A 22,190-nucleotide genomic window follows, 5' to 3' on the forward strand; every position below is an offset into this window, starting at 1 on the left:
TGTTGCTTAAGATTAAAAAAATAAAAATACAGTTAATTTAATTACAACATAGGGTTTTATAAGGTGCAATGTGCACACATACCAAGCAACCAGTTTGCAGCTGTCATTTTTCTTATATAGCTTGTAAATTAAAAGATACCATCTGATTGGTTGCTACTGGTCACAGCACTATTGTCAACATTACACCATGTTATGAAAACAATCCAGCTCCAATATCTAACAATAACTCGATTTTAAAATATTTTTGTTGTGTTTTTCCCCTAACAACCGCCATCACCCCAAAGAGCAGAACTGAGCGGTACCTATGCCAGGGTTGGTAAAGGTAGGTAAATACAGTTTAGGTGGATTTAACATTTAAATGAGCCACAATAGTGTCGGTTGTGCGCACCTGCCAGCAGCTAGATATATTTGGCAGCTCCTATATTTGGTTAGTAAACATGACTTAATGCTCTTTCCAGCCAATTGTTCCTGTGGTTCCCAATAACTTATTATAACTACATTGGCTTTGACACAATGTTGAAATGTCAACTACAAACAAACAAAAGTGAGATAAACAACTTCTTACAATTTAAATCAAACATTGATAACAAAAGTAAATGGTTTGGAATAACTGAGAATCCTTGTGTTACACAAGAGTCTGTACTGTACAATGGTATTTGATACAGCGGATGTTTACGAGAACTGCACCATCTGATAGGACCAATGACTTGGTGCTTGTACAGTTCCTGCACAGTCCAGCAGGGGGCGGAGATAATGCAATGATTTTAATTACCGTGGTTTCTGTTGCACTCTCCCCGAGCACTTCATCTCTGTCCGTGGAGCAGACAGCACACAGTAAGTTTCTCTTCCTGCACATTACTTACACTGTCTGGGTAGCACTTTGCAGCAGATTACAGTATTGCATTAGACTATTCAACAGCGTTAGTAAAAGTCATTCATCCAAAAACTTTATTACTCTTTTTATATGTGTTTACAAACTATGAGGTCCAAACTCTCTGAGCAAACGTATGAAGCAATAAGATTAACCAGCAGGATTTCTAAGAGCAAAGTTATTATTTGTTATGAAACCTATTTTTATATTCTAGATTTTATTCATCTGATCTAGAGGCTGAGAATGGGCTAAATTAATATTTGTTTTTATTATTTTCTTAGCATTTATTAATAAGCTGATCCTGATTATCAAACCATCTTCTTTATATGCTGTTGTCTGTCTGTCCACAGGTGTGAATCCTTCAGGATCAGAGGTACTTACTTACTTTGTTCATGACCACACAAGTTCCTCAATTTTGCTATGTGCTAATTAAACCAAGGATACCATTTATTTGTTAGGTATGGCTATCAGGACACTATTCTCAGGTGTGTTGGCTACAATGGTTGGAGGAAGAGTGTGAAAAACGCTGTTATTTGACTCACTTTGCAGATATAATGCCCAGGGAAAATATCCTTCTGGATATAGTGTTAGGTTATCTAGGTGAAATGTATGTATTTTTTAGTGCTAGATAGGGCATTGTTTAAAATAAATATATCTTTATTTTACTTTTATTGGCAAAAATTGGTAATTTTTTTTTTAAAAAGGAATATGTATTTGCTTGATTCTACCCATGAATATATTCATACCAATAGGGCATCCTTTAATATACATTAATATATATATATATATATTTATCAAGCCTAAAAAGGAAAAGTGGATGTGTTGCCCTTAGCAACCAATCAGATTGTAGCTATCATTTATCTAGTACATTCTAGAAAATGATAGCCAGAATGTGATTGGTTGCTATGGGTAACTCCTCCACTTTTCCTTTTAGAAGGTTTGATAAATCCACCCCTCTAAATTAATAACTTTTCTCCTATTTATTTAGATATTTTGTTACCATTTATATGTAATATTAAAGTGCCACTAAGCCCAAAATTAAAATGTTCATATATGAACCATGAAGGTAAAATCAATTGTCCTGTGTTATCCTGACATTCCACGGCACACAGCAGAAAGTCCACACATCTTCAGAACAATGTCCTGATGGGACCAAATGCTGGTCCAAAAGCTGATTCTATAGGCATGTGAATTACTGTAACATCACTGGTCCTAGTGTATGACTCAATAATCCACACAGGGCATTTCTGCACAGCAAGGCTGCCAAACTGCTCAGGTAAGGGAGCATCTCCCTCCTAACATTACCACCTGCTGCAGAGGGGTGAAAGATGGATGTATATTATCCAACTCCGTGATACACAGCTTTTGGTATATATTCGTTTCATATAGTGACTTGTCTTGCTTTTTAATGGAGAGTTATAGCGACTGAAACTGTGTACCTTTACATCAGCTTTAGTACTAATCAACAGAAGCCCTTTTTTATTTAATCTTTAAACCGTGAAAGGTAACCTGGGTCTTTAAAGCACTGGAGTCATAGGGATGGGCCCGGGGGCAGATCTAGATTTTTTGTAAGGGGGGAAGATTTAGCGCCCCCTCTTTCACTCCTAACAGGGGCAGGTTGCCTGCGGCCACACACTGTGTACATATGCCTGTTGACAGACAGGCACATTATGATTAATTTCATGTCGGGGGATATAGTGTACTAAAAAAACCAAACTGAAGACTGAAGGATCTTCTACGCTATGGTTGTATGATTTTGTTGGAGACTGAAATAAGAGCTCTTGTTTTCTAAAGTTATTGTTTGCCAACTACAAGAAAGGATCCAGTTATTTTTTCATGACATAAACTACTAGTTTTGCTAACATTTTATTTTTGATTGTTGAGTGTGATAATTCGTCCATCTACATATGTTCAAATTGACACCACATTTGCTAAAACAAGTAAATCCTTAAAGTGGACTTTCCACCTTGTAGGGAGAGAGTGTACAGTGCGTTACGTTCTCTCCTTCCTTCATCCGCGGACTACTGCTGTGTAGTAAGTATTTTTAGGCGTGGAGTTCTGAGTGGCATGTGGATGAGATCCGGAGTACATGTTTGGGTCTGAGGACATGTGTAAAGGCATTTTGTGGCAAGTGGGGGTCTGGGGTCATGTGGGGGGGTATTATGGTGCAAGTGAGGGGCCTGTGGGGGCATTTTGGGATGAGTAATGTGAGGGCTGTGGCTATTTTTTCATTCTTTAAGGGACATGTGCGTCCTTTTGTAGTTTTCAAGTTGCCCATCACTACAGTAGACTATTCTATTGTTTTTTGGCAAATTTTATTGCAGATTTTTAAATGTAGAGCTTTTATTAATCCCGGCGTGGCCTCCTATCTCCTATTCCAATGTTTTGTGTCTGAAAGCAGAATGGGACATGCTCTCACTGTTCTATAGCCATTACAAGAGTTTGGTGTTGTAAATGTTGTGCTAAACCCAGTGCTTGTGCTATCATTAAAGCTATATCTACAGCTAGGGATGGTATCAATTGTAAATATCATCATGAAATTATAATTTACAGAAAATCCTATTGGCTTAAAGTAGCAATCCTATGAAAAAAAGTTTATTGTGGTAGGCTATAAGGAAAATGGTAATACCAACATTTGTCTTTGATTTATTTTTCTTCGGGCTGCTATTAATAATTTATGATTCCGGACTACCATGGTAACCACAGTTGCATGGCACACGATCTAGTGAGCAGAGAGCTCTGCCTGAACTGTGACATCCTTCTTCTGTCCTCTTTGCCATCACATGACATGCTAAAAGCTGTGAGCCAGTGTCTGTGTAGCAGATTGACTGTATCTGTCTGGCAACCATTTTTGTTTGCTAACCAGATAGTTTTGAAAAGGAGTTAATGATTTCTAGGAGGACAGCTAACAAAAATGATCAGATGTTTACTTAAAAGATACTTAAATCGATATTTAAAGAATAAAATCTTCTATATGGCATTGCTGCTTTAATAACATAATATCAAATACCTCATATTTCATCATCATCATCATCATCATTTATTTATATAGCGCCAACATATTCCGTAGCGCTTTACAATTGGGGACAAACATAGGAAACTAATAAACAAACTGGGTAAAACAGACAAAGAGGTGAGAACGACCTGCTCGCCAAGCTTAAAATCTTGTGAATACTTAAATACCCTTTCCTATAGGACCAATTTTATCTTGATGATTTAATTAAATGGGAGCTACAGTTTTATGGTTTTTTTTTACATTTAATTTCCTTTTATATACAAGACCTAGTACAACTTTCATTATTAAACATTACATCATTGTCAGCAGAACACACAGCTTAGAAATTGTGTTCTGGACAACTCGACAAATGAACATAACTACAGTAGGTATCCAGGATAAATACAAACTACACCCAGGCAGACCCACCCAAATAAGGACATGAGAAAGCCATGAACTTGAGTCACAGCTGTATCGAACATTCTTGCCAGCAAATTACTTTATCAGATAATGTTTAACTGTTGATAAAAGCATAAAACAGCACGGTGGCGTAGTGGTTAGCACTTCTGCCTCACAGCACTGGGGTCATGAGTTTAATTCCCGACCATGGTAAGTTCTCTCCGTGTTTGCGTGGTTTTCCTCCGGGTGCTCCTGTTTCCTCCCACACTCCAAAAACATACTAGTAGTGGCTGCTATTAAATAGACCTTAGTGTTTCTCAGTATGTATATATGTTAGGGAATTTAGACTAAGCTCCAATGGGGCAGGGACTGATGTGAGTGAGTTCTCTGTACAGCGCTGCGGAATTAGTTGCGTTGTATAAATTGATGATGATGAAAACATGCTAAATAATTTACTTCCTCATGCCAACCATTAGCAACCAGTGGGCATGTAACAAGCCCAATGTAGCCACAACATTTCCAGTATCTTCAGTTTAGCGGGTAGGTTCCATTATCAGTGCTCACCGCAGTTACACCTGTTAACAATTTTAAGGGGTATTTCTACCCAAGCAGGTATCTGTAATTTGTCATAATGGTAATGGATTATGGTTTTTAAAACTCAACATACAAGTAGGGCAGCATTGTAATAAAAAAATGTTTTATATCGATAAGAGTATAATGTTTATCAGAGACTTAGAAATATACACAATTATTAATAATTTTTACAGCAGTAGTTTACACATTCAGGTTCACTGGCCCAATTAGTAAAACACATTACATAAATAAAGTGCATCAGGTATCTTTGCTAAAGTCATCAAAATTTAATTTTAAACATTACATTTGACGTTTGGGGGAGTACAGTTTTATGTGCAGGTAATATGCATAATATTACAGACTGTCATATCCTACATACAATATACAACATTAATATGCAATAAGTAGTGAGCTGTTGACACAGTTTGGAGAAGGGAGGGTGGAATGGCCGTGGAGAAATTATGTTGTAGCAGTTAACTTGTATTAAACTTGGTGGGTAACATTAATGTGACAAAGGTAAAGCTCAGAGACACAGAAAAGACAGGACAAAGTAACAGGAAGATAGAGGAGCAGGAATGGACTAACTAGTATCAATGTACGTGTTTTGGAAATGTCTTATATTTTTCATTTTCTTTAATAGGACAATAATTTGATAATTTTTAACTTCTCGCATCTTATGGACATATGCATGTGATAAAGATCTTGTGAAGCTGTAAATACCAGTCTATAAAGGTACATAAACTTAGTCCTGTATGACATTGAACAATATTGTAGAATAAACACAGTCAATCTGTTTGCAGCAGTGACTGTTATCTCTTCAGAAAAGGCAGGGAATACCCGTCCACATGTCCCCTAGCATTATTTTTTTGCTTTACTATATGGTGCTTGGTGCAGTGTAGACTGATGAATTGTGATTTGCCTTCCTTTGCGTTTTGTTCCAGTATTTTTCAGGCTCCCCTTAACCCTACAGAAACACAAGATGTATCACTGCAGATCACTCTAATTTTGCACTATCATCATTGATTATCTATAAGGTTACTTGGATCGCCCAGGCTGGGTATACATTACAGAGTTTTTTTGACCAATGTGTTAAGTCCTGATCAGCATGCTGATTCCTGTGTACACACTATACATGTTGTTTTTTTGTTTTGTTTTTATAATTTTTTATTTTCAGTGGTCAGTCAAGAAAATACAGACAGCAAAACGATAACACTGTGTAACATACACAATAAAGTCACAACAGTAATTGTGGTATATCGCATACTAGGGAACCTTTAGACAAAAAATGACCAGTTTTAAAGAGTAATATAAAATGGGTGTAGGAACAAAAGGGATTGTGAGGGGGGGAGGGAGGGGGGTAGGACCACAAAGATAAGCACTGTAAGTATTTAGAGGGTAACTAGGGTGTGTTGAGCCTATAGTAGTGGGGGGGGGAGTACATGTCGGGAAGAGATTTGGTCATCGCACATGGGTCGGAGGCAGGGGCGGATCTAGACATTTGTCCTACCCCAGGCGATTTTAGGGGGGGGCGATTTAGGCCCCGCCCCCTTTCTGATGTCTATGGCTGCCGGTGGCTGCACTGTATGTGCAGGTCCGTTGAGCAGTAGCAGTGTGCTGTCCCGCTGCTCTGATTGTGTTTAAAACACAATCAGAGCAGCCGTGCAGCACACTGTCACTACTGAACGGACCTGCACAGTGTGCAGCTGTCGGCAGCAAGCCCCTGGTAGCATTTAGCTATCCCCAGTCTCATGTCCTCCCAAGCCTCTTCATCCGGGGGCAGACCAAGGTCCTTTTCCCACTCGTCTTCATGAGGATTTGGAGAGGGAGGGGCAGAAATGAGAAGATTGCTATATATTTGAGAAATCATGCCTTTGTCCAAGGGATGTCTTCTACAAAGAGATTCACACTATACACGATTTAAAAGATTTACCGTCAGATCTGTGCTCTTTATCTGTCATAACCATTGGCTGAAAAAATCGTGACTCTGTAAACTCTCTATAGAGATCCCGATGCTGACACACTGCAGGATTGTAAGGACGTCGTTCCATAGCTGAACGAGATTTATGGTTCTGTTGAACAATCAAAGCAAACGATGGTCGGTGCTCTGGAACGTTCATCGCTGGAGCATACACACTGATACAATATCGGGCTGAAAGATCGTTTATCATTTGATTGGCTCGATACTCGGTTGAATACACTGTAGTGAATACCCAGCCTTAGAGTACACGACAAGTTTCCAGTTTTTGGAGACGTCTCGCAAACTGTAAGTGCACCTAGGATTGTATCACAACAACTCCAACATCCTAGCACTTTAGAGCCACTCATTTCATCAAAGACACTTTTCCATCTTTCCCTGACAATAATACTCAGTTTACCCTCATTTATGGCTTAAGTGAATCATTTCTGTTCCTACGAGCCTGCACAATGTGTACCTGCCTGCACAATGTGTACCTGCCTGTGCAACGCATACCTGCCTGCGCAACGCGTACCTGTCTGCATAACGTGTACCTGTCTGCACATGAAGCGGCTGTTGTCGGTCGTCTTAACTCTGTTGTCATTTGAAAGTGTACTGGAGGTTTTAGGTTGCTTTATCACAAATACATTGTTGCTATAATCCACAATGTTGTGCGCTGTTGTCCTTCTCTGTAATTGGTAGAGTGAGGGGATGTTAGCACATAGAAATTTGTTTTTTTGCAGATGTACCAATGAACAGTGCAAAGTGCATCTACTTATAAATATAGGGACTAAACCCAATCCAGCCATTTCTGACCTAGTGCAGAACCTGTGTCCTTTGCGGATTGTACCTGGCTGTGCTCCCTGCCTTAAATCAAAGGTTGCCCCTAATATGTGCATTGTTCACCCCTTTATTTTATTTTAATAATCGCTCTCTGCAAAACAAACTCTTGTTTCTGCACAGGTCTGCAGTTAGTATGGGACGCCCTTGCTCTACGCAGTTCCTCCCCTTAGTTGGAGCAAACGTTGCACCCCTGCACTTGTGCATCTCACATGGGTTTTCCAAGGGGCTGTTAGATCCTGTTATAAGCTGATGGGTGTGAATTTTTTTTTTAGGCAGAGCAGCATGGTGTCTTAGTGGTTAGCACTTCTGCCTTACAGCACTGGGGTCATGAGTTCAATTACCAACCATGGCCTTATCTGTGTGTTCTCCCAGTGTTTGCGTGGGTTTCCTCCGGGTGCTCCGGTTTCCTCCCACACTCCAAAAACATACTTGTAGGTTAATTGGCTGATAACAAATTGACCCTAGTCTGTGTCTGTGTTTGTGTCTGTGTCTGTCTGTGTGTGTGTTAAGGAATTTAGACTGTAAGCTCCAATGGGGCAGGGACTGATGTGAGTGAGTTCTCTGTACAGCGCCGCGGAATTAGTGGCGCTATATAAATAAATGATAATAATAATAGGCTTGCTAATTGGTTAATTTATGTCTTGTGTACTATGATTGGCCTAGTTCTCCAGTGTGCGTTAATTATTTGCCAAGTTTGGGTGAATTGGGAGCAAATTAAAAAAATTAGTTCATAGACCTATAATCTCTAAACTCATTTGGTCCATGTATACCCACGTCGGTGTCTCAGTCCAGTTGTGCACTCTATTTGCTCGCCAGTCTGCTTCCTCTACTGGAGAACGGGCTAAAGGAAGCCGCCCATGAGAGAGCATGGTGCACCACATCCAGTGCTCTCTCCTTGGTGATAGGTCCACTGTAACAGCCGACAAATCTACATTATCTAATGTGATAATCAACAGTGCTGAAGCAGATTGTCTGTTTTGTCCCATAATACTAAGTAATGCTAAATTTGGATTAAACTTTAAAATATGGTATTTCTAACATCATGAGACCTTTGCATACGCACTAATATAGTAAAGCAAATAATTCTAAAGGAGAGCTGACAGGTTCAAGATCTGTTTGATAAATGGTTGTAACTATTGTTTGGTTTTATTTGCCATCTAGATGTCCTTTAAGTGGGTGCGGCTAAAATGATGCTATTTACAGTCTTGAGGGTTTCCAGAGAAACATTAGGGAGGAAAATTAACTCTCATTTATTTGTTCTGTGTAAGAGGTTGTGCCAGATCTCCAGTCTCCGAGAACAGGTTTATGTTGGCTTAAATAAAAAAAAATCCATATTATTTCAAATATACGTATGCCTTTTGTAAACTTTGCATGCGCCGTGTTGCGACGCTTCCGTAAAGTTTACAGATTATGCCCTCTTTATTCCAATTATACATTTTGTTAACAGCAGACAACAAATATAATAGTTTGATTAAAACAAAGCAGACACTGACATCATTACATTTATTACTAGAAATCCAGCCAATAGGGACGGTCTCAGCCATCCTATCAGGAAGCATTGTCTTACCAGACCTTACAACACATCTTATTGTGAGACACAAATTTGGATATAAATCACTTTGGATGGTGGGCACTGGAAAGCACCTGGAGTCACACATATGGAGAACACTTCTATCCCCACATAGCAGAGCTCTGTTGAGTACTTTTAAATAGATAGCAGTCACTTACACTCAAGCAGTAAGGTCTCTTGGTAACCAAAACGGCATATGTAGAAATAGACAAAATAACATTTGTAACATTTGTATCTACATTAGTATATTATAGACACGTTGCGCCAAATCAAGGAAACCTCCTTGTCGCCCATACCTTAATTCCCATCAATTCCGGATAAGAGGTATTGTATTGTGATTGTTCAACGCTATTTTCCATGATCCATACTTCATAATCATCAGTTATTTATATAGCGCCACTGATTCCGCAGCGCTGTACAGAGCACTCACTCACATCAGTCCCTGCCCCATTGGGGCTTACAGTCTAAATTCCCTAACATACATACACACACACACACACACTCTAAGGTCAATTTTGATAGCAGCCAATGAACCTACTAGTATCTACTTTTCATGTTCCACTGATATTGTATTAACCTGTTCATTACTGGAGGGCCCAAATGGTGTGGCTTAATGACTGAGCATCTTCTGCCCCTTGGTCAGACAGTATAGCCCAATACCACACTCCCAGCCAATACCGACATGGAGGAGGAGCAGCTTCACAGGTTACAAGCTGCCGGCTCTCCCCTCCTCCATGTCGGCGGCCCGTGCTCCATTGAGGGTGCAGCAGGGAAAGTAAAAACACTGCGTGATGCTTTGTGCCCTAGACTCATCTGGTGCTAGCACCGGCCCTGGGAGGGTAAGTATTCAGAATATCACAAGGTGAAATTCATCTTTTAATACATTCCCATAACCAAGTATAAAGTGTTGGCACAACCTAATAAAACGAAGTACTGAAGAATAAACATTCCTGGTAGAGGTAATTGCTTTTTTATTACATAGCATTACAGGTTATGTTTTAACTGCAGACATATTGTACTGTAGCCAACATTTGACAGGGCTAGAGGGAATCATACTCAAAGTAGTATAAACAAATGCACTTATGTTCAGTTTTACTGGCATGCCATCCAAAGTCACATACATCTACGTTTATGCAAAATAAGCCAGAATTTGCATGCCTTAAACGCTAACGCGTTATTTTTATTTTCTTGATGTTCTGACACATCTGCTAACCAGAGTAACCAACCTTTGAAAATATTTTGGCAAATTTATAAAAATGTGCTAACAGCCAACAATGTTTACTGACATCATTATTTTGTAACTAATATAACTATAAACAGAGCCGTAGCTAGACGTTTTAGTTCCCTGGGTGAGAGAAAACTGTTGCCCCCCATCATGGTGGAAGTGATTATAGGCACCATTGCAAAGACCCATTTTTCTACTTGCCTAGAAAAAGCAGATAGCAGCGGAACGCCCATCTGCGTTTTCTGTATGTGTTTCTCCTCCTTTGTATAACTAGCCTATTGGAACATTTTGGACTTATGCTGAGATTCCGGTTAATCGATAACTAACTGCTACAACTTGCCCAAACCCCGAGAATTAGCAATTTATAGGCAGTCAGCAATTCACCCCCTCATCTAACAAATACAGGGAACTGCATAATACTAAGCAGATATAATCCCTGCTAATGACCGAACTGATATCACATTCAGAATATCAAGGACATCCGTATTGGTTCCTTTTATATATCAATTTAAAAATATCAAATCTTAATTGATGCACTATATGAACGGAAATAAGGAAAAACACATACAGCCTTTTAATTCACAGTTTAATTCACCTAACACTTTCTAAATTTCGCTGCTTTTATCATATACAAGACTATTTTAGGAGGATTTAATAAAGGTTAAGTTTTATTAAAATACGGGGTATTCACATTACATACATTTATTTAACTATTTAATAAGACTGTAGTGCACAGACTCATGTTAGTTCTTTTTTCTTTTCTTTTTAACATCCCTAACATAAGAATAGTAGATCAAGATTATCTCCATGTTATCCATATTGTAGGCACAGATCTAAATAACAGACCTTACAGAAACGAAAGTTTATAGGTTAACTGCAGGTGCTTGAAAGGGTGCGGTTTCAACTGTCCCGATTTTGATAGGACATCCTGGTTTGAGGGCTGCCAAAGGGTGGGGCTCAACAAAAAGTAGGTGGCGTTTAACCCAAATTGGCTCATTTGTGACAGAGTTTGGACAGAACGGGTAGGACTTATTTTGTCCCAATTTAGTGATTTAAACTGTTGGGAGGTATGGAATAAAAGTAATATACGAACCATTAAGGCATACAGAGCATTACATTTTGTGCGAATGTGACCACTTGCCGGCCTTATGAAGTAGCACGCCTGCATTCTGCAACTGTCTTCATAAAGTCCATCTGCCACTATATTTGTGAGATTGTTTGTCCTGCTGAAAACATGCATGGTAGAAAAAGGCTTGACTTTGCACTAGCAGTGGCAGATCCAATAGGGGGCGGTTGGGCAATCACCCCCTCCCCTTCCAGCAGGTGCGGGCGGTCTGCAGTCACACACTATATTCATGTCCCTGTCGGCTGAATCCTGCCCGGCCACCTCTCTGATTGTGTGTAAAACACATTCGGAGCAGCCGGGCAGCATCCTTTATGTGGTCCCTGCTGATAAGGACAAGTATATAGTGTGTGGCTGACAGAGAAAAGGGGTCTGGGCATGAACCCCCCCCCCCCCAGACAAAAAGCTAGGTCCATCTTGCAGCCTAGTACCATTGTGTAACACCCACTAAAACTGTTTTCTACCCTAAAATACTGCTTGATTTGGCCTTGTTTATGTCTTATAATATTCTTGAGTTCGGGGACAGATTTGCATTTATCACGTGCTACTATTGTACATTTGAATATTTTTATTACATTGGTAAAAAAAATGCTCATAGAACTGTGCTGTCACATATGAATGCATCTGGAAAGTCCATTTGTTAGATACACTCTAAATAGATGCATTCTACTAGCACATTCTGGAAATAATAGCTAGAATATGTTTGGTTGCTATGGACAACACCTCCATTTTTCTTTTTAGAAGGTTTAGTAATTCTAAGCCGTAAGGGTATATTTACTAAACTGTGGGTTTGAAAAAGTGCAGATGTTGCCTATAGCAACCAATCAGATTCTAGTTATTTATTTAGTACATTCTAGAGCCCAGAATCTTAAAGCTTTAACACGTTCTGCTGACTCAGGAGTCTGTGATTGGTCTGTGGAAAATATCTTCTTTTCCCATAGGTGCTGCCATCAACTAATGAGGAATCCGCAAAATACATTGTCCATCCACTCACTGAGGCCACTGACATCAGATCACCCTCATTTCCCTGCCGTCAAACACCTGCACAGAATAAAACAAAATAAACTGCTAATGGGTGGGTTGCTCTTGAGTGGGAAATATCTCATTAGCACAGTATTCGGATAAGGCATTAGATATAAGACTTGCTTCTGCAATGGACGTCCTACTAACCGGTTCCTTGTTGTTCCTGAACACAGGGAGCCTGGAAAGTTTTGGTCTGGAATAGTTATATTTGTATTATTAATTATACTAACCGTGGGTTACTTTCTCTAGAATTCATTACACAAGTTGGTAGGAGATCCTTTTTTATGTTTTTCCTGTCTTCATGGTCCTGAGCCATAAATTTCTGGACCCTAATAGTTCCTACTTTGCAGAACATCTCTCTCTATGTTTTGCATTGATAATTTGCAAACTTGTACTTTACAAACCTATTCATACATCTGCAAAGCTTCGTCAATTTCCAAATACCTCTGAGCAGATCCCCAATGATATATACATTTTTTTTTTTTTTTTAACATCAAACTTGAAAACCAAGAACAGCTAGCTACAAGTTAAATTGAATTTGAATCATTTTTATTTAGCTGCATATCTTCGTTTGACTCCTGGAATTCATTGCTCATGCACAGAGCTGCTATTTATGTTCAGATGAACCTGGCCCAAACTGGCACCTGGTCAGACCTCTCAACAGCCTCACTGAATGTCCCAATACATGCACATAACTCAGGTTGAACTGTAACCAAATATGGATTCTAAGATTTTCGTCTATTTCATCCTAAAATTCCCTGTGATTCATGAAAACAACTTTGCATTCCTGAGTGACATCATCTTGAGATCTGTGTATTTAGTTGAATAATCAGGAAATCTACATAGCAGAATATTTTACCACCAGCTTGTACAGTATTAACTGCTTCTCAGCCAGCAGAGAATCTAGTGCATTTATTTATTAGCACCTAATGATGCATTACATCTGTTCTTTTATTGTATTTACCTGATCTTTGTTGATTTTTAATGAATAAAAGTCCTAAGTACATAGATATAGTTTTATATGTAATGCTGGCTGATGCCCACTTTCTATGATTTTTCCTACAGTTACTTTTTAACAATTTGAGTTAGCCCAAAATAGACTTCGATACTTTTTACCAGAGTGTAGGAATATCATCATCATCATCATCATCATCATCCTCATCCTCATCATCATCATTTATTTATATAGCACCACTGATTCCGCAGCACTGTACAGAGAACTCATTCACATCAGTCCCTGCCCCATTGGAGCTTACAGTCTAAATTCCCTAACATACACAATCAGACAGACAGAGACAGACTAGGGTCAATTTTGATAGCAGCCAAATAACCTACCAGTATGTTTTTTGGAGTGTGGGAGGAAACCGCAGCACCCGGAGTAAACCCACGCAAACACGGGGAGAACATACAAACTCCACACAGATAAGGCCATGGTTGGGAATTGAACTTATGACCCCAGCGCTGTGAGGCAGAAGTGCTAACCACTACGCCACCGTGCTGCCAATGTATGTGGAATCTACAAATTCTCTGAAGTTATAAGTCCAGGACCAAAAGAACATATAGTTCGATCTTACGAGCTTCTTTTTCAAGTAAAATTTGCTGTGACTTCCACCATAAAGACAAACTACTTTATGGTAAGAGAAAGAGGACATAGACCTGGGGGTGACTGTAGCCAATGTTCATTCTGTCTGTTCCCATGATTCCATTCTAGAGATAGAAGAACTTGGTGTGAAAGTAGTGGATAGAAAACACACGGCTGTAAGGAATGCCTGACATGACCACATTATTATTTTCTGAATTCCGTCATGGAACACATAACAAAATAATTGTTGTTCGGTATTTAGGTGGGGTCTGTTTATTTACAATCTTAAATTGTACCTGTCACCTTCCCACAATAGAGACAGCCGTCCTTTCACTAGGAGCCAGTGAGGCACAAAGTGCTATTGAATAATATATATAAAAAAAACAATTCTATATGTCATACATTCCACCAGTGTTGTGTATACAGTGCAGTTTTTATAGGCACGGGATAGAAAGGGCTTCATGCATGACCGGAAAGTTAATGTTTCATCAAGATGCACGAGACATTCTTGCTAACAATGAGAAGGAAAAAGCCTCTTGTTCTTTATTTCAGTTTTTCTTACCAAATTAGGTCTTGCGTGTTTGTCTGGGTGATGTTTACTAGGCTAACTACTTGTAAAAACTCTGACTTGGTTAAACAGAGGGGGGAGAAAAAAAATGCTGAAAGTCAAATTTTTTTTTTTGGCAGAATTCTGTGGCAGGAAAAAGGCACCTCATGTTCTGCTTAGATTACACTCGCTTGGGAAGGAATTTTATCCAGATGGCTGCACGAGCCCCGCACTCCTGAAGCTCTCTGCTATTTAGAGAAAATGCATGTTTTCATTCACACACACCCTTTCCAAAAGATCTGCCTGATATCGGCAGCCGGAAATGGGCCATTGATATGATGTAATGTTTATTTTCCAAGCAGGCATGACCAGTGCAACAATACACTGAACAATGAATGCCCTGTTTTAAGTACAGGTGACTGGCGTACAAATCAGACATATCCCACTGTAACTGAAATCCATGGTTTAAAGGAATTTTTTATTAGCCTGTATGTTACATCCTGCTTTATTGCTTTTGTTGTGTTTCAGCAATGTATTTATATAATTGGGTATAATTGATAATTGTGGTTGCCGTTTGATACGATGCCGCTCTACAGTTGTTTCCAGAGATTGGCCCCTTTGTTCCCATGGCAACAAACGTAAACTATTTTGCCTGATGATCTAAATACAGCCAAAGAAAAGCAATAAGATTGCAGCCAATATGTTAATTTTATCTGAAGGTGGAACAATTGATATAGAATGGGCAGGGGAAGAACTACCCACAGTGTGATTAGGGTGACTGGGTCCCAGATGGGTACAGCATACCTCCCAACATTTAGACATGTAAAATCGGGACACAATATTTTCCACCCTGATCTATCCAAACTATGCCCTGATCCACCCAGAAATTCTCACTCTTGGGCAAAACTCTGCCAGGTTTCATATAATCCCGCTCCTATTGAGATCCAGGAATCTGGGCCGTCCTGACAAAATTTGTACAGTTAGTGGTAGAGGGTGGTCATATCTATATTTTTTTGTTAGTTTCCTGGTATCTGGAGCCATTTGAAAAAATGGCTACTTTTGCAGATTATTGAAAAAAAAAAAAAAATTCAACTCACATTTAAAACTTTCCTATTATCTGGAGCCATTTGAGAAAAAAAAAAATACAACCGACATTTAAAAATGAATTTATTCACTCTGAGAAGCTGTGACATTTTTGCAAGAGAGAGGATTACTGCCAGCTAGGATGCTGTGTCAAAGGAATCATGAAATGAAGCTCTACTTTGTATTTCCTGGAATTGTAGAAAATCTACTTGTCGAAAGAAGGTCAACATCTGCCAGGGAAATTGGTTCACCGACAGTCGTCTACCATTCATGACAGCGTTCGCTTCTTCTATTGCTGGGCCAAGGAATTGACATCGATCAAGTTGTGCAAAACAACTACATGCGAGAAAATCTGCACAGAGTGCCTCAATGGACAGCCAAAACAGAAGATCGGAGGTGAAGAATTAATCATGGAAATCGACAAGAGCTTGTTCGCTAAGCGCAAGAACAATGCCGGCCGAGTGCTTCCTCAGCCGTGGATCTTCGGAGGACTCTGTCGGGACAAGTGCTTTTTGGTAAAAGTGGATGATCGCAGTGCGAAAACGTTAATGAAGGCGATTTTGGACAATATCGAAAGAGGCTCTATAATTTACTCGGATAATTGGTGCGCCTTCAAGACTGAAGAACTGGAAAAGGACGGATTTCAACATTTCAAAGTAAATCATCGCTACAATTTTGTCGATCCTGACACTGATGTCCATACACAGGAACGTAAAAATTTTTTGTTCAACTTTGGGTTTCAGGTCTTTTAACCAACCTGTTGGGGGACATGTTTGTGTTATAATAATTATAGGTAATATAAGAAATGCATACATCGGGTTAAGCCACGGGAGAGCAGCCTTTCTCCCAGATCCTGCCCACTTCCTTGTGAAGTGGATAAGACGGGGGACTCAACAACGTGATTTGCATAATTTTTGGCCTTGACCCCACAGCTCGAAGCTGTGTTCACTGCCTCTCATCACAGAGGGTGTGGTGTAAAAAATTGTGTCCTTTAGCTCCCGTCCACTGGCTGCTTCACTTCACCACCCCTCCGGGATCTCTCGGAAGGTTGATAGTGAAAGGTGACAAATATGAGGAAATGTCTTGAGAAATAATATATATTATATTTTAATTGAAACTTAATGGATTGTACTAGATTTTCATTGGTTTTTAAATATATAATCATAATTTATGATATAAATGTTACTTTCTACAATGATGTAACTATGATGTGCGCACAAATAGAAACTTAAAAATAATATGACCGTGTGTGTCACAGTTTCGATAAGGTGGGAAACCGTTGCTTTAGGTCTTCCCTCTGTCTAGATGTCCCGGCAGTGAGGGACCCAAGTAGTATTGATTTTCAGGCAAGCTTATAATATTCCTCCACCACCCTCTTAACCTCCCTAGGTTACCCTATTACATACTTGCCTACTCCCAGAATTTCAGGGAGGCTCCTGAATTCTGGGGACCCCTCTCGGACTCCACAAAGATTAGGCATCCTCCTGGACATGATGGAGGCAGGACTTAATGATGTGATGTCGCATTATTAAGCCCCACCCCGTGACATGAAATGCTACCCCATGCCGCATAACCTCTCCTCTGAAATCTCCTGGAGGAAAGTTTTAAAAAGTCGCCAAGTATGCCCTTTTACCACCCTTTGCACAGTTCACACAAGACTACAACCCTCTGAGCCCTTGGCCAATATTACTGTGTGATTGGATCATATGGCCCACTAGGCACTTTATATAATTCTGCATTCTGGCTGAACCAATATGCAGTGTGTAGCACTTGACCTCATGTATCAGTCTCCCATTGTCCTATAGATTGTAAGCTTGTAGGCAGGGCCCTCCTACTTCTCTGGCTGTATTACCCAGTATTGTTTTATTACAGTGTTTGTTTCGAATTGTAAAGTAAAGCGCTACAGAATTTGCTGGCGCTATATAAACAAATGATGATGGTGATGCTATTGCTACAGAAATGTATTGTTCCATCACATTATTATTATTATTATTATTATTATTATCATTTATTTGTTAGGCGCCACAAGGTTTCCGCAGCGCCGTACAAACAGTAGACTATACAGGGTATAACAGTACAGAACAATAAACAAAAGTACCATTACTTCAGAAACTCCAGGCAGGCAGATGCAATAGACACGGAGCAGAAGAACGGGTAAGGAGACAGGAGGGAAGAGGGCCCTTACATCCTAAGGGAGGGTTAAACAGACCAGGCACAAGAGGAGCCAGTTGAGGGAATGGGAGAGAGGGGAGAATGAGTGGAGGAGATGGGGGTTAAGTGGATGGTTGGTCGGCTTTGAGAAAGAGGTGAGTTTTGAGTGCATGTTTGAAGGAGCACAGAGTAGGAGAGAGGCGGATGGAGTGAGGGAGGTCATTCCAGTGAAGGGGGGCTGCACGGAAAAAGTTCTGGAATGGGAAGAGGTGATCAGAGTGGAGGAGAGGCGGCGGTCATTGGCCGAGCGCAGGGAGCGGGTGGGAGTGTGAATGGAGAGGAGGTTAGAGATATAAGGGGCAGTAGAGTGGGAGAGGGCCTTGTAAGTGGTGGTGAGGATTTCGAAAAGCATTCTGTAGGTGAAGGGGAGCCAGTGTAGGGCAAGGCAGAGTGGGGAGGCAGAGGAGGAGCGGCGTGAGAGGTAGATGAGTCTTGCGGCCGCATTGAGTATAGAGCGGAAGGGGGAGAGACGGGAGTGGGGGAGGCCGGTGAGGAGGAGGTTGCAGTAATCCAGGCGGGAGATGATGAGTGCGTGTATGATGGTTTTGGTGGCCTCCTGAGAGAGAAAGGGACGGATGCGGGCGATTATTATCACAGTATTGGAAGCTAACTGGCTGAAAAATTCTGCTATAATTCCTGTCAAACCAGCAAATTGTGTGTCTGTCTGCTCTGTAAATGTGTCCAGAAAATTTACATCATATCCCGTTCCATTAATCAGATAAGGCCATCGCTTTTTCGCCAGTAGCTTTCATTTTATTTATTGCATTCTACAAAATGACAGCTAGAATCTGATTGGTTGCTATAGGCAACATCTCCACTTTTTCGAACCCGCAGTTTAGTAAATATACCCCTTAATCTTCTTGTCTGTCTTGCCTGTTCATTTAATTGTTGCACAACATGTCCACCAGGGGGTGGTGCTGAATAAAGAGACTTCAGAGGTGCCAAGTAATCTAAAACTGTCTAAAACATAACTTGCTCTTGCTTGTTAGTTTTGTGTCCTTTCAGTGTCACGAGATGGGTTAAGGTTTTTACACTATATTTTAGGAAATGTCTGAATTGATATAATTTTTTGTGTACCTTTGAAAATCGTTAGAGTAATCTGCTGTGATATTTGCTTTACCTGAAGTATTATGATTTCATGCAGTATGAATTTTTTTTTTTTTTTTTACTAGTGATCACCTATTAAGCAGTGAGAGGGGCTGATGCAGTGAATACTAGTCCAGTTTTTGTATCGTATCTTGTGAAAATCGCTTTGGTATGTCCAGAAAAGTGGTTACATGCATATACGTCTATGTAGATTTACAATTTTGAACCGATTCGGACCAGGGCACTGACTCATATGTGGTCAAGGGCAGCTGGAAGATGATGATGATGATGATGATGATGATGATGATGGTCGCGAGCAGTAGCGAACCACTTGTGATTGGCTGTTCGTGAATGATGCAGATAGGTGCTTTCTTCGTTGCACGTTCATGATTCATGCCGGTGTGTGCATGTTTTATGGTAGTTTTTTCACATATACAAACGGGGGAGTTGTTTCTCCTGTATTAGAGGGTTTTTGAAGCATTATCGATGCCTAACAGCGTATACGGATTTTGCAAACAAAACAATTTGTTATAAACTTATAAGTGTATGTGATGTATGCTTGGGTAAACCAGACACACAAGCAACTGCTGCAGACCTGCACATACCTAGCAATAGTTGCAGCTTTTCATATGGCCAGAATTGTGGCTTTTTAGTGAACTCCATTTGTGCCTGGCATCATATAATAACACTGTCCACCAGACACTGCATAACATTAACACCCTCCACATAACATTAATAATGCCCCTTTATTAAATTGGCATACTGACAACACCAACGCTTACTGATTCATGAATTCTTGAACTTCTCTCTCTGACTTCCGTGCGCCAGCCACCTGTGCGGAGAGGACGGATGAAGAAGGAATGAGGAGAGAGGAGGGACAATTGCTAATCCTCTGTATAGCTCATAGGCGGCTGGTAATAGGGAGGGGCTAACCACCAGGAAACAGTAATAATGGTACCAGCCCCCTTTAGTCCATGGGGCCACTGGCCTACTGTGAAAACCAGTGGCCAGTCTGCCACGGGATTAAAGCCATTTGAACACATGTTTTTTAATGAAATAAATGTTCAATATTCAATTATTAAAATATATTACTGTGAAAAATTAATAATGGTTCTATTTTTAAATACTAATATCCTACTAATAGTAGCTAATCCAGAAGACATTGGATGATGACAAAATTGCTTAGAGGTACTAAATTTGCAAGGTTTTTTTTACAAATTTAATTAAATTTAAGAAATCCTATCTGCCAATGGACAATGTAACCAAGTTAAGGTTGGTCCCTGTGGTAATATTTGGAATATTGCATTTAAATCTTTAAAATCTGATTACATACCTGCTCCCATTCCTGTTTAGAAATTTGGGTAGAATATTCCTCACATTCATAGTTTTTTCAATGTGATGCATCAATTAGAACCAAGTGTTTTAAAGAGAAAATATGATCTCTTCATCACTAATATCCAATGTTACTGGATCAATTGGGGAACATTATTACAGACACATGTCAATACAGGGCCGTAACTAGTGCTGTGCGACAGGGGCGATCGCCCAGGGCGCAATGCTGAAGGGGGGCGCAATTTAGGAATATGTTAGGTTTATTTGGTTAAAATTGAGTGCTAGGGGGGCGGCATTTGTCTTTCTCGCCCCAGGCACTAGAATTCTAAATTACGGCTCTGTATCAATACACATGACAATGCATGGACAGAACTCTTTTAGCTTCATTTATATGGTGATATGGTGCAGGGGAAGTAACCGTGAAGAGAAATAACATTTAGGACTCTGAATGGGCTGGTTTCCAATAGAGATCAAAGTAAAGGAGATTGTAACTTTATCTTTTTGAGCCTAAATAAGTCACTGGCTTACGTGGGCTGATAGGTCGGCTAGACTCTTGAATGGAATGTTCATCAAAGAGGGAGATGTTGGCTACACTATTGCTAAAAGGGACACCTCTGTGGGAGCACTGTGTCCCATCTTTAGACCTGGCAATTTGCTGGATTTGACCCAAAGCCTCCAATACAAGCTCTCACGTGGCCTAAGAGCTTCAATTTCAGTCCAATCATTAGAAATCCCTGTGCAATAAAATGGTACTAATGAAAACTGACCCTCCGCTATGTGAACCCAGCACCTACTATATCTACATCTCACACAGACCCTGTACTGCTGGGTAAATCATACCTACTTTGTTACACTGTTCTGTGACTCTGGTACTCAGTTCCCAGGTATGCCTATTTCCTAACCAGCTTTCTAATACAAGACTGTTCAAAAGGGCGATGACTTGAAGGGATGCCCATGTTGGCTTCTTCTGGTGCCCATGGCGGCTTCTTCTGGTGCCCATGGCGGCTTTTTCTGAAGTTGAGCCTTTTATTAATTTCTGATTTGTAGCTGTAGCACCACTGCTAAATTGGAAAAAGTCAGACTGGACAAGCTGAATGATACTCCTTTTTTTTCTAAACTTCATCATAGTCCCTGGTGGATTGGAGCGTTACAAAGGACTTGGGTAAGGAAGCTAGAAGTACAGCAAGCTACACAAAGCTAAGTGAGATGACTTTGTCACCCGTCTTTTCAGTTGCTGACAAAGTTTTTGATGTAGACAGAATTATGTCTGAAGTAGATACTTGATATATTTATGGATGTGCATTTTAAGAGCCATAATTATCTTTTATTTATAATGTGGTCACATATTACGCACACTGGATATTGCGGGAATCCTGATACATTGAGCAAATCACAATAATATGAAGCAAAAAGTAAGGATGGCACTGCTCAAATAAGCTTACAATCTAAGATGTGCGCGGAAAACTTGATACAAAAGGTAGTGGGATCACAATTGTAGTTTCTGGTGGGGAAAGGGTTTGTGGCTGTTCTTAGGCAGCAGCATTATTGGCAGCCACTAATAAAGCAGTCATTGGCGACTGGCATTTCTGTGCAGGTACTGATAGTGAAGTATGGTAGGGATGAGCAGAGACATCAGAAGGCAGAGACACAAAACATGAACCAGTGACTGTGCAAATCTTAGAACGGTCATCTCAAAGGCGGAACTTGTGAGCTCTGGGCCCCGGTGCAGGGAGGAGGGAACCAAGGCCCTCTTCCCTCTGCATCTGCCCCTAC

At 40.2% G+C, this 22,190-nt stretch overlaps 1 protein-coding gene across 1 annotated transcript in view; it reads left to right on the forward strand.

Annotated features, from left to right (window-relative positions):
* Positions 1–818: 818 nt before the first annotated feature.
* FHL1 (four and a half LIM domains 1) overlaps positions 819–22,190 on the forward strand; it is a 57,188-nt gene continuing 35,816 nt past the window's right edge. The window contains exons 1-2 of the mRNA XM_075187284.1: positions 819–834; positions 1,222–1,244. The gene's annotated coding sequence lies outside the window, so the exon portion shown is untranslated. The remainder of the gene's footprint in view (positions 835–1,221; positions 1,245–22,190) is intronic.

Source organism: Mixophyes fleayi, chromosome 9, assembly GCF_038048845.1.
Source record: "Mixophyes fleayi isolate aMixFle1 chromosome 9, aMixFle1.hap1, whole genome shotgun sequence".
Classification (NCBI taxonomy): domain Eukaryota; kingdom Metazoa; phylum Chordata; class Amphibia; order Anura; family Limnodynastidae; genus Mixophyes; species Mixophyes fleayi.